The sequence below is a fragment of the Melospiza melodia genome, chromosome Z, assembly GCF_035770615.1.
Source record: "Melospiza melodia melodia isolate bMelMel2 chromosome Z, bMelMel2.pri, whole genome shotgun sequence".
NCBI classification, from domain to species: domain Eukaryota; kingdom Metazoa; phylum Chordata; class Aves; order Passeriformes; family Passerellidae; genus Melospiza; species Melospiza melodia.
Window position 1 is genome coordinate 64,681,935 of NC_086226.1, and position 17,665 is coordinate 64,699,599.

General features: G+C 42.9%; 1 protein-coding gene across 2 annotated transcripts in view; it reads right to left on the reverse strand.

The window, feature by feature from the left end:
* Positions 1-17,665, reverse strand: part of ACO1 (aconitase 1) — a 56,247-nt gene that overhangs the window by 29,997 nt on the left and 8,585 nt on the right. The window contains exon 1 of one of the 2 annotated variants that reach the window (XM_063180994.1): positions 6,688-6,755. The exons of the other annotated variant lie outside the window; for it this stretch is intronic. The gene's annotated coding sequence lies outside the window, so the exon portion shown is untranslated. Of the gene's footprint in view, positions 1-6,687; positions 6,756-17,665 lie in introns of those variants that run through there. 2 annotated transcript variants of the gene reach the window in all.

Sequence of the window (17,665 nt, forward strand, 5' to 3'; positions counted from 1 at the left end):
GATCCTTTTTAAAAGCAGTTTTGTAACTTGGAACAAAGACAACAAATAAATTTTACTGAAATTAATAGAATTGAAAAAATACAATAATATACCTTTACACTTGCATAAATTATCTCATGAAGATCACAGAAAAGGAAAAATGTATTTAGTCGCTTGCTATATCCGAGAAAGTCTGAAAACTGTTCTAGACATCTTTTTCTACTCTCTTTAGAGTTGAAGGTGAAACTGAGCACAGCTAGTCAGATTAAAAGCAGCAATCTCACATCAGAAAAAGAAGTGATTCTTTATAAAAAACACAGCAGCATGTATACTTGTTGGGAAATTTACCTGACTACAAACTGGAAAAGTACAAAGCCGTGGCTAATTCCAAGTCCTGCACCTGCTAGATAGTGTGTCCTTGGGCCTGGCTGTAGTATGATAACAAGTGGTCAAAGAGACATGAGAAAAGAGAGATGTAACCCCTAAGGAATGAGGAAGAGTTCATGGTATAGTTTAACCAATAGATTGCTTGGCTTACAGAATATTCATAAGCTTATTATTTGCTGTATAAGTGTTTGATGCTTTCTTCAATAAACTGGACCTGTGATGAACCAGCTGGTGTCCTGGTCCCCTTCCTATGACATATACTCATTGACTGTAAACAGATCCATACTATCAACAATATGTATTATTTTGGGGGGTTAGTGATATCAGAGCATCCCACTCATCTCCCACCATGCAGAAAAGGAGAAAACTGCAGCACACGGAGTGGTTTCCTACACACATGCTGACAGTAAACTATGCTCTTCCTGTAGTACACAACACAAATGTTTACAGAAGACTCATGTTTTTAATAACCACTTTTATTGCAGAAGTACCTGACAAAAAACCAAAGACACAGATTGTTTGATCTGCAGAAGGGAAAAAAGGCTCTGGATGAGAAAACTTCTGTCTAAGCTTCAGGGCATAAAGTAGCAACACAACAGCCGTGGTTATTCAGCATTTTACTACAGACATATATTTAATCTCACTTGGAGAAACATGTTTCAACAATTGCTTTTTCTATTCCTTTCTATTTCTATTTCTTTGGTTTCTTAGTTGCTGTCTTTCCAATTATGAAAGGGTGCCTATGTTACCAATGATAAGAGGGTAATTTTAGACATCACTACATAAAACTAAACACCAGGTGTCTTAATTAAACAGATTTCAAGTATTAAATGCTCTTTTTCAAGTATTAAATGCTCTTTTTCCTGAAATATGGGTAAATTCCTGGCCATCACTGGGAAGCACACACTCAGCAAAGAAGCAATTTAATTTCAACATTTCACCAGACTCTAGAAATGCTCAAAAAGATTACACTCAGGCAAAGCAAAGATGCAATTTTATCAGTCATCAAGAAAAAGGGGAAGGCTCAGACTTGTTGGTACTTGAAGAAACATGACAAAATATGATGTTTCTGTGATGAAACCTCCAACTGAAAACTGGGAAAAAAAAGAGGTGAGCTGGCAGGAACACCATGGTAAAAGTCCTTTCCTGGTGAGAAGGCAGGACATAGGCAATACCCATGGCCTTGCTTGAAAAATGCAACATTTTTCATCCATGCTGAATCTGATCTTACCACCTTTTGATGCAATTATCACTCCTATGCCCACAAGTTATTTCCCTTGGGTTTGTCCATTCAAATGAGTGCCACTGTATGCATCTGTACTTAGCTGCTAAGTTTGCAACAAGCACCTCCAAATAGCAAAAGCAAGCAACTTAAAAAATATAAGCGGAGCTGCAGCAGAGCAGCAGGATACTGAGTTTTAAATTCTACATCACAACATTGAGCATGCACTTCATGACATTACTAGCAGTTAAATATAACTGAACAGCACTTACTTAATTAATGGCTATTCCTCATTTCCCCTGGGCCTCTAAAACCTCTCATAGCTCTTCTCATGGCTTCACATTCTACTCAACAAGGAGCCCCCATTAAAAATGTTGATGACTCGTTCCAGTTTTCCTGAGTCTTAGATGGCATAGCCACGAACAAAGATCTCTGAGGAGGTCCAGCATGTAGGAATTTCCATCACATTGGAATTGCACCAAGTTCTGTGCATGCCTACATTACCCAAAAACCAAGGAAGGAGAATACCCATGTTAAGCATGTTGACAAAAGCCTTAATGGAAAGGCAACCTCTCTTCAGTATCAGTCCGGTGTTTAAAGTAGTAAAACTTCACTAAGTAAATCCATCCATAATTCAAGTCAGTTTAGGAAAAGAGTCCTAATAAATACATTCATGTGGCAGGAATTTTTTTTTTTGTTTAAATATTCAAATTGCCTAAGAAAAATGTTTTTGTTACACTGGGTAAATCAACAGACAGACAGAGATGACCAGACACATGACAACATAATTACAAAAAGACCCACCTACCCACCAAAAAATGGCAAAAACCCAACCAAACAAACCATAAGCAAAAAAACCCTCAAGCCCACACATGCCCCCAGCATTTGGATAGACTTCAACACCAGAGGTAGAACAAGCAGAGTCTTGTTTCATAAAAATATAAAATGCTATAATTACTCTTGGACGTACAAAGGACAGATGAGTGCAATTACTGTTGCAATAAACACCCGTTTCTTCTTTTGATTTAGAGAAGCTCTTATTATTTAACACTCTACCTGTGGCAGATAAGGCCACTGTGTAACAAATAAATGCTGTTCCATTGCTGCTAACAGACACTGAGGAGATTTCAGTGTTTAAAGAGACTCCAGAAAGAATCTTTGTGTTTCTTCGTTACACACAAAGGTCCATCATTACACACAGATCCTTAAAGAGAAGTCCACTAACAATTTGATGACTGAGCAACTATTCTGCCAGTATAAACTACATCGGTATTCTACACGGGAAAAAATGCAGTAATAGAAAAAGGAAGGTTTCTTAAACAACCTCTAGGCAAAGTTTCAGAGAACCCCTTTCAACTTTAATGCTCAAGAGAAACACTGTACTAAAACAAACAGAGCTTTGGATTGCAGATGCTCCTGCTTTCTCCTGCTGCCTGAAACTTTTGACAGCAATGCTAAAATACTTACTTCAGATCCATAAAGTGCTAAACTTCCAACACACCAAACAGGTTGCTAATTGCATATTCCCATAATCTGTGTATTTCAGCAGCTGTCATGAGCTGTCATGACCATTGCACTTTGTTAGCAATCCTGTATCACACATATTGGAACTGAAAGTTTAGGTCAGAGATCAAGTTTGTGAAATCAAACATTGAGGTCTGAAAGTAACTCTGACTCCAAGTGAGCTGGAAGTTTAGGTGCCCAGTTCCAAAATGTAGATATTAAACTCCTTCACATCATCACTCCAGAAAGCCAAATGCTACCTCCTCTCTCACCTCAACATAGCTTAGAGGGACAGTCCAAACACTTCTCTTGTATAGATCTCACCAGCCTTTGGCAACCCAGGTAAGCACACATATGTAGTGTCTCTCCTGTGCTCTCACACAGCCTCTGAAATGCAATCTAGTCTTAACAAAATCCAGGTCATAACTAAGCAGGTGTAAGTGTTAAGGGAATGCTTTCTCAGCACACTCACCACTGAGTGTCCCAGATAAAAGTAGAGACTAACTTTTATTTTTTGCTACAGGGAAATGAGCAGCCTTACACCCAAGAATAAAAGGAAGCTTATTTGGAAACTACCAAACACTGAAAAATAAAGTGTTGAAATTTCTTTCCTACCTCCTGGGAGAGCAGCTCTGAGCTTTAACCTACTTTCTACCTCTATACAAACTTGCTGCTTTTTTACCCTACACTAGTACTCTTAGACTGTTCATTAACAAATATGCAGCTTGGACCAGTTTTAACAAAGAACTAGCTTTCAGTGTTAGTTACAAAAAAAAAAAAAAAGAACATGGAAGTGCTGCAAGAAGTGTGGAATACAGAGCATGTGTACAAAGATTTGTTCTAGAATTTTGGTTCAATGTCAAAAGGCATTGGTCTGTAAGTTTCAAAAGACTCCTATGAAGGGTGAAGAAATGCAGGAGAGCTGCATGGGAAAGACAAACAAAATGAGAGTATTGTGAATCAGCTCTGTACTCATGCCATTATCTTTATATGAGCTCTATAAACTGCTCTCTCTGCACCTTGAAAACTCCTCTTCTGCAACTTCAAATCTGAACTGTTTCAGACCTACTGATGATACACAGGTGGAAGGATCCTTTCAGGATGAAGAACTGATGAGAGGATTACTTCTGTTGTGAAATAATCTGACACTGCGGGGTCCTAACTTTCACACACAGGATTTCAAGACTGAAGTTGTTGTCTGAAAATAAAGATAACTTTCTCACACCAAAAACTTCTACCGGTAATCTCAGCAGCTATTCAACTATTTGTGCAAATGAATCCAGCTTTCAAACACCCACGGCTTCGGTCTGTAAGGAGAACAAGTGTGTGTCTGATACAATTTCATGAACTCAAACTAGCTGTTAGCAGAGTTTTCTGGCCAAGCTTTCTGGGGAGGCAAACTAAGTTCCACTAAACATTTTAAATCACCTTTTTTATAACAGTTTTCACACAGAAAGGGTAGGCAAAAAAAACCCCTAACAATCAAAATTAACACCCTCTTTCACAAGCATCTGAAGTCCTGACCCTACAGCTGTGGGATGTCCCAATTCTTTCAAGAAAGTGCCAAAAACCTAGAGGAAATCTTCTGAATTAATCAATCCCTAAGGCAGCAGCGAATGCAAAAACCCCGAAAAAAAATGATCTCATTTTCACACAATTAAGACTCCTCTCTACCTTCTCTATATTTCAAGACACAAAGGGACCACTCTTCAATTAACACCTTTCCATTTAGCTTAAGTCGATTGTTACTCCAAGGAGGGAGTAAATTTCCAGCTCTTACTCTCACTGTGCTACAGCGAGAGTCTATGCTGGAAAACACTAGCAAAACAGATTTGTTCCATTTCTTACTATTCAAATGTTATTTTTCTTTACTTTTCTGCATTTATTGTTTTGGCTCTTCTACTATTACTATAAAAACAATTAGCATCAAAGCTGGAGTGGCCAAAGACAACCAGAGAGAAAGAAGGATGCTAAATTACAAATATGATATGACAAAAACCTGCAGTTTGAAAGCCCTGTGGTCTTTTCAATTCAGCAACAGTCTGCATGTTGTTCTCTGTAAAGCATAGCTAAGTGATCAGACTTCTTTTTACATGGAAAGCTTCTCCAGGAACCTCCTCTATCTTATAAAGTCTGAGAAGAGTAAAGTATTGATAATTTTCCTAATAAATCTTCACACACACCACAGATCTGGAAGGCACAAGACTCAGCTGCACTTCCTACTCTATGCCCATTACACTCATCTTACTTTCTTTGAAGCAGTAACAATCCCCAGAAGTTTATTAGGACATTCTGATACAGCACAATTGCTTTTAAGCAAAGCATTACTAAAATAAACATTCCAGTGTTAATATTTCACTAGGGTGGTCTTCCTTTACTTCGGTTTTGCGGATTGATAAAGCCAGTCTGAACAATAGCAACAGCACTGAGTGCTCAGAGATATTAATGCAATTCCAATTGTTTGGAGAGAGAATCCTCGGGTTTAGACCAAGTTTCCTGCTGATATTAAAAAATACTAAAGTTCAGCTCTCTCTGTCCTGCCCTTTATCCCCCCTTCCCCCACCTTTACTAGCTTTAGAGGTGGAAACTAAATATCAAAGTACAACCTCCAGTTAAAAAATAAATGGGAACTGTGGTGATATGATGAGAAGTGGAAACATACTGAACGTGAACAGGGTCTGATCCAAATATACCTGATCCAGTTACTGAAACTGGGCATCTCCACCGCCACAGTCCTAAGTCCAGTTAAATTAGAAGGCAAATACCTGCATCTGTGCTATGACCTCCAGGACTGTTACAGAACACCTGCACCTGCTGTCTGTGCCACGAACATGAAACAGATTATTCTGTCACCCAAAATTATTAAAACACAACATTTTATAGCCATCACCTTCCAATTATTTTCTTTCATCCTTTCCCTACCTATGTTGCAGATCTACTGAGGTTTTTTCCAACACAGAGGAGTTGCTGTGTGCTTAATAGGTATACTTCGCACTATCCTCCACTGTTTAGATACTACTGAAATACCAACAGACAAGGCTCGAGCGGTTCCAGGAGGAAAATCAACGTTAAAGCTTCACCTACATGAGGACAGGGCAGCACAACTTCTCCTCCACGCCCGCTGTTCCCGAGCTAAATCTATTCCTCTTTCACCGCTCTGCAAAAGCCGCCCCCTGTACTCCCTGTGAGCCGGCCCCAAGCAGGGTGCTGGAGATGTCGCCAGCCGGGGCCCGGAGCCGCCGCGGGGGCCGCACAGCCCGCCGCCGCTACGAGATGGTGGCTCGCAGGGGCTGCTCCGCCACAGCCGCCTTCCCTCCGCAGCATCCAACGACTCTTTCCAGCCGCTACCGCGGGAGCCGGGGCCGGGAGCCGGCAGGATCCCCCGTCCTGCCAACGGGCCCTGCTAGCCGCCGGTGCCCGCCCTCCGCCCGGGCCCGCTCCCGCCCGGCTCTGCCCCGAGGGGCGCCCCTCCACCCCACAACCTTTCCCCGCGGCCGCCGGGAACGGGCACGCCGCGGCCGGAGAAGCGGCTCCCTTGCACCCGAGCCGCCGGGGCCGGCGGGGGAGAGAAGCGAGGCGGCGGAGCCCGCACTCACCGGGGAGCGAGGAGCACAAACCACCGCCGCTGCCGCTGCTGCTGCTCGCCGTCAGGGGCCGCCGGGCGCAGGCACAGGGAAGGGGCGGTGGCGGCGGGCTCCGCCCCGCGCCCCAAGGCCGGAGCGGCGGCGGGATGGCCGCCAGCCCCCGAGCGGGAGGGAGGAGGGAGGGAGGACGAAGGACGAGCGGGAGGACGAGCGAGCGGATGGCCAGCCCGGCGGAGGGCGCGCGGGGCTGGTGAGCTCACCCCTCCCTCCCGCAGCCCTGGCCCCGGAGAGAGCCGCTGCTTTCTGTTGGAGAATTTTGCTCAGAAATGGCTTATAGACCATTTATAGAGTTTTGTTCAGACATGCCATAATCATATACAGCTGATGGAAAAGTAAAAGGCAGCTGTGAGGAGCAAATTCTCACAGCCTGTTTCTGTAAACAGCAGAGTTCTCAGGCTGTTTTTTCATAACAGGTAAACATTCTGTCCTTGGCTGGTATGGGAAAGCAAAAGTTGACAAACATGGAGGCCTTGAGAACTTTCATAACAGGGTGAGAAAAGAAATTTTGGTTTCAATACTTTCCTCAGCCAGCCACTTTCCCTGGATGGAGGAGGAGGAGAGGGAGCGCTGCGAGTGTGGAAGGGTGGGTAGGAGGGTGGTACCGAGGTCAAGGCCAGATCTGCTGCGGTGAGAGCTATCGGAAAGACGGGCACTGTGACATGGGCAGCAGGGTGCGGCAGTGATGTGCCTTGCGCCCACCGTAAGTGCACCATGTGCTCACGGCCGAGCGCCTGCCCAGGCTTCGGAGTCCAGAGGTGCTGCCAGTGAAGCCTGGAAACAGCTGTCGCTCAGGACACCACCTGACACACAGGGCTGCATCCTCATCCTGGAGTGGGAGTGCGACGTCCTGTTGTTTCTCTTGGCAGGAGGAGAGCTGATTGTCCTGGCTGTTGGCAGAAACAGGCTGTTACTTACAAGCTGGTCAAGATCAATATCATGACGTCAATATTAAAGAACAATATCAGAGCAGAGAACATCCTAGAGGACATAATTTACATCACCCCCATAGCTGAGTGCCGTGAGTCTTTATCAGTGTCCAGTGTGTTCCCAGTAGAAGAGTATATGGTTTGGGCCTGAATAATGTTGAGGAATACATTCAGTGCAACTAGTCAAGGTACAGCTGCAGTGGGACAGCACGTTGAGCTCTGGAAAGCAGGAGCCAGTAGTAAGAGGCTAGGAACTGGCATTGACCCAACAAAAACCCTGTGGCCCAGCTAGGTAAGCAGACACTGAGTGACACAGCAGGAGCCAATGGTTCAGCTGGAAGACCCCAGGCTTTCACACGCTTTGACTGTGAGGGTATAAAAGCCCAGGGTTTGCTTTGCTCAGGGTCCCTCCTCAGAGACACCAGCCTGAGCTGTTATTTTGTCACTGCACCATGATTAAACCATTGTAAGAATCCAGGAGTCTGAGACTCTGTCATGGGAAGCCTGGGGTCCAGCCAGTAAGGAATTCTGGTCTGACTGGGTGAGAGTGTGGTGTGTAGGAGTCAAACAGGGCACCTCTCAGCTCACTGGAGCCACCATTGTGAAGTGACCTCTGTTCCAGCTCACATGGTCGCATGGAGTGTGCCTGCCAGAGTCGTTCCTGGATAGTCAGACAGGAAACTTTGCTTAACAATTAAGAAAACTAAAAAGTATCTCATTCCAGGAAAATAATGGTATACATAGTAAAGAAGAGTTGCATGTAAGGAATGTAAATATTCTGTAAGTCTTGGTGAGGTCTTGGAGGTCACTGGCTAGGAGACATGCTAACCACTGACAGTTGGAGTAAAAAAAGGTCCATAATGTTTTGGTTTTACCTGACGAAAGCTTAGGCTAAGAGCAAACTGAGTTACCTGCTAGCTTTGCTGCAGAGGAGCAAGTCTCAGGTAAGTGAAAATGCAAGTGCTTAGCTCAACTTGTAAAAGAAGGATGAAACATAGAAAATGCCCATGATGTCTCACCTGGATGTTTGTGGGCTGGATTCCTGCACACTGACCTGTGCTGACAGATCCTCCTGCCTACATACACTATCCAGCTGGAACTGTCAGACCAGAAGAAATCAATGGGAAGGACCCCAAGATCTAGCAAACAAGAGACATTGAGTAGGATTTTTTTTAAACTTCATATGGAAATCCTGGCTTTGACATACCTGGTGTTGATTTCACTGGAACAGCTGAGACTTTTAGGGACCATCTGTAGTTAAACCTGCTATTCTCTGACCTGATACCTCTAAATAGCCTGTCATCTGCAACATATAGTACTTTTGAGTTATTGCTCAAAATTGCTTCCAGGTTAGCCTGCTTTCTGTTCAGCATAAATACCAACTGGAATAATTCACTTGCACTAAGTTCTTCTTTTAGAATTCTATTGGTTTTTAGAACATATGATTTGCTTTACCAGATGGTTAACATGGAACTGGACATTAATTCATAATATTGTTTTCAAACCTTTGGCCAGAGAGCTTCCTAAGACTGACTTTGGCAGAACACAGTTATGTTTGTAGTTTTGCTTTTGGCTCTTGAAGGTGGAAGCCCATGTTTCTACATGACACCACAAAATAGTAGATTAATCTGATGGTCTGAAAAGCCAGAGAATTTCTAAAACCTCTTCGAGCTTTAGATGTTTCATTATTTGATAGACCTTTTTATTTTTCTATATAACTAATAGTAATAAAGGCATTTCAAAAATGTTCCTCTTTGTGGGATTAGGTCCCATAATGCTTCTCTGGGTCACTTCCTTTAAAAATAAAATTTTAAAATTTTATTTTAATTTGGTTGTTGTTGTTGCTGTTTCTAACAGACGAGACTTCCAAGGCCCATGTATATCACTAAGTTTTGAATCATGAATAAAATCCTCCATACCTAGATACCAAAGCAATTGCTGCAAAATCTGATTGACCTAAAATCTCTTGGACAAAAAGCAAAGACTAGTGAAAATAGCAGGTCAGCAACAGAAATGGGAAATCCATACATCAGCTCTGACTTTTCCCAGTGCATATCTGCAAGGTTTGTACTTTCTGTTCTGCAGGGAGGGAAGGCCCCTGAGGTTGATAGATACTAGAAGGGAAGATTCTGTGTCCCAGAAAGAGAGACACAACTGCTTCAGCCTCTGCCTGTTCTTTGCAAGGACACAGAGGCTATAATGGGATTGGAAGACAGGCTGTTCATTCAAGGGTTAATGGCAATGCTGTCTGAATGTTATTGCTGGTGTTTCCAGCATTTTGCTATTCTTCTCACTGGGCTCAGTTTACAATAAGGTATCTTATTTAGCACATGACTAAAAAAGTGAGGGTTTGCCTTTCCCCCAAGGCTGCCAGGAGGTGAGAACTATATTAGATCTATTGTTTGTAAGAAGATGTTTACTGAAATGAGTTCATGGGTTTAGGATCAGATTGCAAGGATGTCCAACAGTTTTCTTGGACAATCATGCATTGTGCTAAATCAGGATTAAAGAAAATTATTTTCTGTTCTTGCAGTGAAAATTGATGCAAATAGGAATAACAATGCCTTTCATGTTGCAATCATGCCTATTCTAGAGTGCTTTTAGGGTTTTTCATTAAATTATTTCACAATAGATGAGGAACTATGTGTCCTTTGTCCTTTCTGTCTTACTGAAATCCATTTCCAAGAAGGTTTGTCTAATATCAGATTCCTTTTGGAGTGTTCTTTGAGGTTATTCACCAACATCCTGGAAGTCCAGGGAGCATATCATACCTGTTCAATTGCTGACTTCACTATTGTGTCTCAATATATTTCACTCTTTCCAATCCTGTCAAGGAGTTTAAAATGCTTTGAATTGCCAAGAGATTGTTTTCAGCTTGTTACAGTCAATAAAGCCTTAACATACAGCAGTAGACTTCAGTGTTGTAGCAATCAGCCACGCAGGCTCAGCTGATCACTGAGGCTGCAGCAATCACAGGATTGCAGCAATCACAGGATTGCTGCAATCAGTCTCAGGCTGGGCTAGGATAGGTCTGACAGGGAGGCAATAAACTTGAGCTGGCAGCCTAGAGGACCCAGCTTTGGAGCAGTCAGCAAAAAGAAGTGTCTGCATGTGTCCTGCTTTTCCTGGCTCTCTGTAGTATAATGAAAAAGCTTGTTGAGGTTTGCTCTGGAGTGCTGTGTCCCTATAAGCAGCACATTAAGGGTATATAACTTAACATAGTATGTTCTACAAAACATATGAATTTATATATTCAAATGTGTTCAACACTCAGCAAAAGTGTTCCTGACTCTGGGAAGCCATCTGTGAATGAACTGAAGAGACAGTGAGACAGTAGCTTGCAGGTTATGGCTTACAGCTTGTCCTGAGTACAATAGGTTTGGAAAATATGTTTGGTGGCTCATGAAGGAGTTAGTGGTGAGATTCCATTGTTAGTCATGACTGTTTTAAGCTGTTCCAATTGTAGGAGTAAAAGTCTGAAAAAAGAGATTTTGAGAGCTCCCAGACGACGTCTCAGAAATACCATAGCAGATTCTGATTATTGAGCTAAGTGAGGGCCTACTGCATCTCCCTCTTTAATCAGATGATTGTGCATCCTCCAAAGGAAATTCTGTGGTTGGCATATTTTAATAAATATGTTATAATTTGCTTCTGATCTTAGCACTGGTTTCCTTAAGTGTCTTTCTTTAAATGAGTCTTCAGAAAATTGCAGTTACATTCATTGAACTTAATTTTCAGCAGCAAAACAAAGATGAACGTTCTGCCATCTACTGGTTAAATGGGGTTCAGCGGAGGCTTGTTGTCACTCCTGGGAGAGGGCATTGACTTCGGAGTTCAGATCCTCCTCTTAGTCCCAGGTAGAAACTCATAAACATGTATTGTCAAGGAACACTACTGTTTTCTTGCAGAATAAAAGCATTTGTTCGACTGTGCCACAGGAACCGAAGGAAAGGGACTTGAAGAATAAATTGTCTGAGATAAGTAAAACTCTTCACTGCCAACACTGCACCTTCAGCACCAGACTACGTAATGCTTTTGGAGAACTTCTTCCAAAGTAGATAATCTGTGATCAGCTTATAGTTGCTGTACAGAGCACGAGAAAGAAAAACTGTTTGCATCATTGAAGTGGAAGGATTATTCTTGTCCCTTTCAAGAGTAATGATATAACTTGCAGTAAATGCAGAAGTCTTTGCTGACCACCAGTGTCTTTCCTTGCATATTTGGAATAGTGTAGAAGACTAACCCAGACTAGATTCCTGTGAATGCTCATTTGAAAACAACCCATATTCAAAATCTTATTTAAACCTTTGGTGTACAGGCAATGTGCAACACCCTTTCACACAGTAAGCCTGGACTTACGCTGTTCATAGTTTGTGTTGCAGTGGCACTAACACTCCCTTACTGAGCTCAGGACTCTGGCAGAACATGTTACTCATCTGACAGATCAGGATGAAGTGGGGAGTAAACTAATCCAGAAAGCTGGTAGAAGAAACAATCTCCAGAGCCCAGGCAATTTACCATCTATCACGTGGCTGGTCTAAGATACCAGTTTTCACTTTGCCACTGTACATGTCTAAAGAACTTGCACACACAGTCCCTAACCCTTACCTAAGAGGCACCTGTTTCCTACTACATGCTTGCTACATGCATTTGGTGACTGGTAAATGTAACAACCTTGGACATTCACTGCAGCACTACCCTTTCATTCCCTGTACTGACTAGTAATTGCTTGTAGTTGCTCTGACATCTAAAACTTCATTAAAAACAAGGGGCACATTATAGAAAGCAATGGAAAACATGCTTTTTGAAAAGAGGTCCACATTTTATGCTTCCTATACATACACATTTTGCTCAAAGAGCATTAAAGATGGACAGAAGAGCAGTAGGAATTCCTTTGCTGCACACTAATGGTAGACTTTTTCTGTAACATTTTACTTATTGTTATGCCTAAACATGAGAGAGTGTTCTTAACTACTTTTCAGTGAAAAATTGGATACTGCCTATTTTCCCAAGATGTTTGTACTAGTATTTTGCTTTTTGATTCCTCAATTTTCCCCCAGGAAAATTAACATGCTGAATAAAACCAGCAATCACAATTAAAGAATACTCTACTTAGTTGCTTCCAAGGCTTCTTGAAGAGAGAAGATCAGATCTCCTATGACATGGCACAGTCAGGATGGATGCTTCCCTGACATATTTTCCTGCCTCCGAGGGCAGAGAGAAAATGCATCGTGATGGATATACCCTGACTGCTAGTGCAAGTGAGAGCACAGAGCTAAATTACATCTCACAAAAGTTGTCCTTTTCACCCATTTGCAAGTAGTTCAATTCTCTGCACACAAACATGGAAGAAAGGGATAACATAGCAAAGAACACAGAGGTTGATGGGCTTTTTTACCCTGTCTAGATGTCATGAGAGTAGGAAATCCTCTCCTACTCCTCTATGTGCAAATAGTACCTCTATTGTTAATCTCTCTCCAGTGAACAAACTGCCTCGTTTACCAGAGCCCTTAATGAAAAGCTGCAATTGTGCCAAGAGAAAGCTATCCAATGGGATCTCCTATGAAATGCCCTATGAAGTGTTACCAGGCCCTCAGTGCTTCATTTCCACCAGTGAAATCTCACTCACCTTTTTTATTCCTAATGCACTTCAACACTCCAGTGCTTAGATTTCCATTGTGTCAGTGGTCTGTGGTGGGAATCTGTTGCAGCAGACCTCTTGTGAGGGGTAGAAACGAGCCAAGACACAGACTCTCATTTAACAAAGTGAAAAGGGTCTCAGTTTATTCTTCTTTAGAGCCTAGCCATCCTGACTCTGACTACAGCGAGCTTCTACTGTTGGTTTCTCTGGCAGATTCTGACTGCTGGCTATTTCCTGCTGGAAAATGACTCCAAGTATTTCCTTGCTGCCTCTGACCACAGACTTTCACCTAGCTCAACTATGACTGCAAGCCAGTCTCTTAACTCCATCAGACTCAGACTGACCTCACAGCAGATCTTTTTCAGCAGCAACTCTCATTCTTGTTTTGTTCTTTGCCTCTCTGGATTGTTCCTTATTCCTCAGGGCTCCTCTACCTGCTCAAGGTCTTCTTCCTCAAGGCTCTCCCTGACTGGCCAACCCACCTCTTTTATCACACTTATCTTTATTAGTCACAGCTGTAACCCATTAAGGGCAAGGCTTTTCTTTTTCTTTGGTAATTAGAACTACTGGGACTTATCAGGGGCAAGGTCACCTATATATCCCACTTTTAATTAAAAAAGCATGTTTAAGGAGACATATTTACATGTTCTGCTTAGGATTAACAATTATACAAATATTTAAATAAAATACCTATGTTTTACTAGCATATAAAACTGCTCTGTTTCTGCTTCTTGAGCTGACTACCTCTCCGTAGTCAATTTGGTGTCTCACAGCTCTCTGTGGTCACCATGTTGATGATTCTGTCTCTCGGAGCTCTGTTGCTGCTCCCGTCTTGCTGCCGGCTGCTTTAGCCACACCGCCCTGCCGCGCCCTCGGGTCGGAGCAGTGAAGGAGCCGGGGCAGCCAGGGCCAGCAGGGCGCTTGCCAGTGGGCCGGGCGTCCGTGCACCCAGCAGGAGCCAGGGGAACGCGGCACTGCGCCAGGGCCCTGCCGGACTGCGGCCGTACCTCTTTTTACAATCAAAACCCGGATTTCTGCAGCTCTTCTCCCAGCTATGCTGTTTCTCGTTTCTCGCAGCTCTTTTTTTTTGGCCACTGTCTCCCTGCAACTCCAGGCTGTGTTCCTTCCTATGACTCAAAAGCCATATTTCTCCATAGCTCCCGGCTGTCTTATCCTGGGCAACTCTCGGGCTGCCTTATCTCTGCCTTCCTTCTTACCATGTCTTCTCGCTATCACGTCGATCACATCAGGCCATCACCAGATGTACCGGGCGCTCTTCTTCAGGTATATGTCACAAGGAAAACATGCAGAAGCAAGAGAACTAATGTATTCAGGGGCTTACTATTTGTCAGTCATAACCAGAAAAACAGTGCTGCTGATCACTGTCGCAGACATTTTTTCATAGAAATCCTTTCTTTGGGATTTGTTCATCTTCTGGGAAGCTGAGGCCCCAGAAGAAGAATGTAAACAATTGTTATTGGCTGGTGTGGCATGCAACAGGTGCAGCGGTGATTGGTCTTCTGTGAGTGTTTGGATTTGCTGACCACTCACAGGAGAGTTGGTCCTTGCTTTCTGCTGGACACAGAACTTTGTTATTCATTCTTTTCTATGCTATTCTTAGCTTAGCAGCCTCTGCAACTTCTCTCTTTATTCCTTTTAGTATAGTAATAATGTATTATATATCATATATCAATAAATACAGCCTTCTGATCATGAACCAAGATTCTCGTCCATTTCTCTCACCCTGAAGACCCTCATCAGGTCGCTGTAATAGATCACTCCATGCTGGTTTTGGAGTCTTTGGAGAAGTCACCTTTTAGAAAACTTGGCTAAATTGTTTAGTTTAATGGATCTAAATTCTCGTGAAACAGTGGCTTTCATATCCAGAGCACTAGAATAGTCCAGTGGGCAATCGGGAATACATGAACATCCAGAACTACACCAGTTACCAGTACTACTACCCTATGGAGAGAGCAAAACTGTAGAGAATCTCAGTATCACTTGCACTCAACAGATGGTCAGGGCTGTGCAAACATGCTGGTGGAATACTCCTTATCCCACAAATACCACAGTGTAGCTCAGGCAATACTACAATTTCTCTGCTTAAAAAATAAGACCAGCGCATCAGTTGTTTTTATGACATACACACAGAAACATCCTTCCATAGAGAAGGGCCCACCCTTCATGCAACCACTGCTAGAATTCACCTGGTTTCTCTTGTTGGCAGCTCATGGAGGAAAACTAACAGTACGAACAGTATTGTGTGAACAGTATCACACAACTTCGCTGAAAAAAGACCCCCTGTATAATGAGTACCTAGATAGAATAGGACAGCTTTTCTTCAGAGTTCCACGCAAACAGACCTCATCCTGCGGAGGATTGCTAGGAAATCTTTTAAACAGTCTGATGGGAACTTAATGACACAGAAAGTAATGACACAGAAGATGGTCAAGAAGACAGTAGTCCTATTGAGCTTGACTGAATGTTGTTGTCATTGGCTGCTGTGTAAATCTGATGATTCGATGATTCCAAAGACACTTTTGGAATTTGAATCCTCTTTCTTGGCTTCTAAAAGAAGGGCTCTTCTGGTCTTTTACAAATGATCGCTGGAATGTTTATACTGTCAGTCTATATTATTTATGGGGGAAAAGAAAAAGAAAAAAAAAGAAAGAAGCCAACAAAAAGTAGCCAAACAAACCAATCAGAGCATTTGCTGGGACTGAATAAACAGTCTTCAGTTTCTGATGCAGTATTTCCTTTTGCACAGTCTTTCAATAAAGCATAAACATGGGGCTTGTTCTTCGCGGCCTACAAATAGCATCTCTGTTCTGAGAAAGCCTCCTTGCCTTCTGCCCTCTTCCAAGGAAGATCTTGAAAGGCAGGGAAAGCAATTGAATAACTGATTTCCAATGCTGGTGCCAAAAGTACTCTGAGACAAGCCAAGCAGCATAATGTGAGATGCACATCCCAGAGACATTGATACAAAAACTTGCTTCCACTGCCATGAGTAACCTACACACCCTTCAGACTGCATGCTCCTCTACCTCCTTAAGATCTTCTTCCTCAAAGAGGAAGGATCTCCCTGATCAGCCAATCTACACCTTTTATCACACTTACCTTTATTAGTCACAGCTGTGACCCATTAAGGGCAAGGCTATTTAATTAGTACAACTGTGACTTAGGGGATGAGGTCACTTATAATTTCTTCTTCTACAGCTACAGGAATCTGCATGATTCATGGTTATTCTGTCCTGTAACCAGCCTGTAGGTGACTCCCTGGATTTGGGATGTGCTTTCAGCTTCTTTCCAGGCCCATCACAGCTTTTGTGCTGGAGGTGCTGGCACCTGTTCCCATATTGGAATGCACAGGTGCAGTGGTAGGCCCATTTTTAAGTTGGATGCTCATTTATTTTGGCCCATGGGGAATTTAAAGACATCAGTTCTGCAATAATAAGGGTCATTGCCCCTTTTCCTCTGGAATGTTACACTGTTGCCCAAGCTATAGGCTGCCCTGCACACCTTGAAAATTTTTATCAATGACTGCCTGTTGGTCCTGTTCGGTTAAGTAACAGAGAACACAAGCAAGTTTTTAATTGTTTTACTTGCAGCATAGGCTGGAAAACTCACATTCTTTCTGAAATCTTGAACTAAGTGACATATCGTGAAGTTTGATCTGTATAACAAGGTGATGAAGCAAGTCAACAGTACTGCTGGGAGAATGTGAGGAACCACTTTAATACCAAACTTGGATCTAACTGTAAGGTTGCCCCTGCTCTGAGCTATAGAGTCCTCTCCTATTCCACATTATTCAATGAAATAAACACCTACAAAACCAGCGCTTGCAGCAGCCTACTCATGAATTATCTTTCCATTAATCAACCATGGACTGCACTCAACAGAACCCATTTTAGTTACAAACTGTTAGAGAACAGAAGGAAATGTAGTGGTAACCAGGGATAGCAAATGAGGACTTGGCACATAACTGACCAGTTTATTTTTTACAGATAGAAATACACTGCTGCCTCTCTTTCTGTTTTCCTTATTGTGGAACATAGCATTTCCAAGTCAGTGCTTTCCTGATCAGGGAGTGTTTACTTCTGTTCAGCTGTCCCAGAGGAGAGCAGTGATCCACTGGTGAGGGGCAGCTGGGTTTAGCACAGCACTCCCATTACAGAGGACACTAAAGGTGCACAGAAGAGCTGCTGAAGACTCTGCTGGAGCCAGCACGATAGCATGCCCCTTAGCACCAGCCCACACGCTGCTCCAAGAGAACATGGGGGGCCCTGCAGGAGTAAGGTTATATGCAGTGCCAGGTTCCTCTTCCCAGGGTGATACTGAGAAGGTCGAGGTCTGGCTGAGGTGC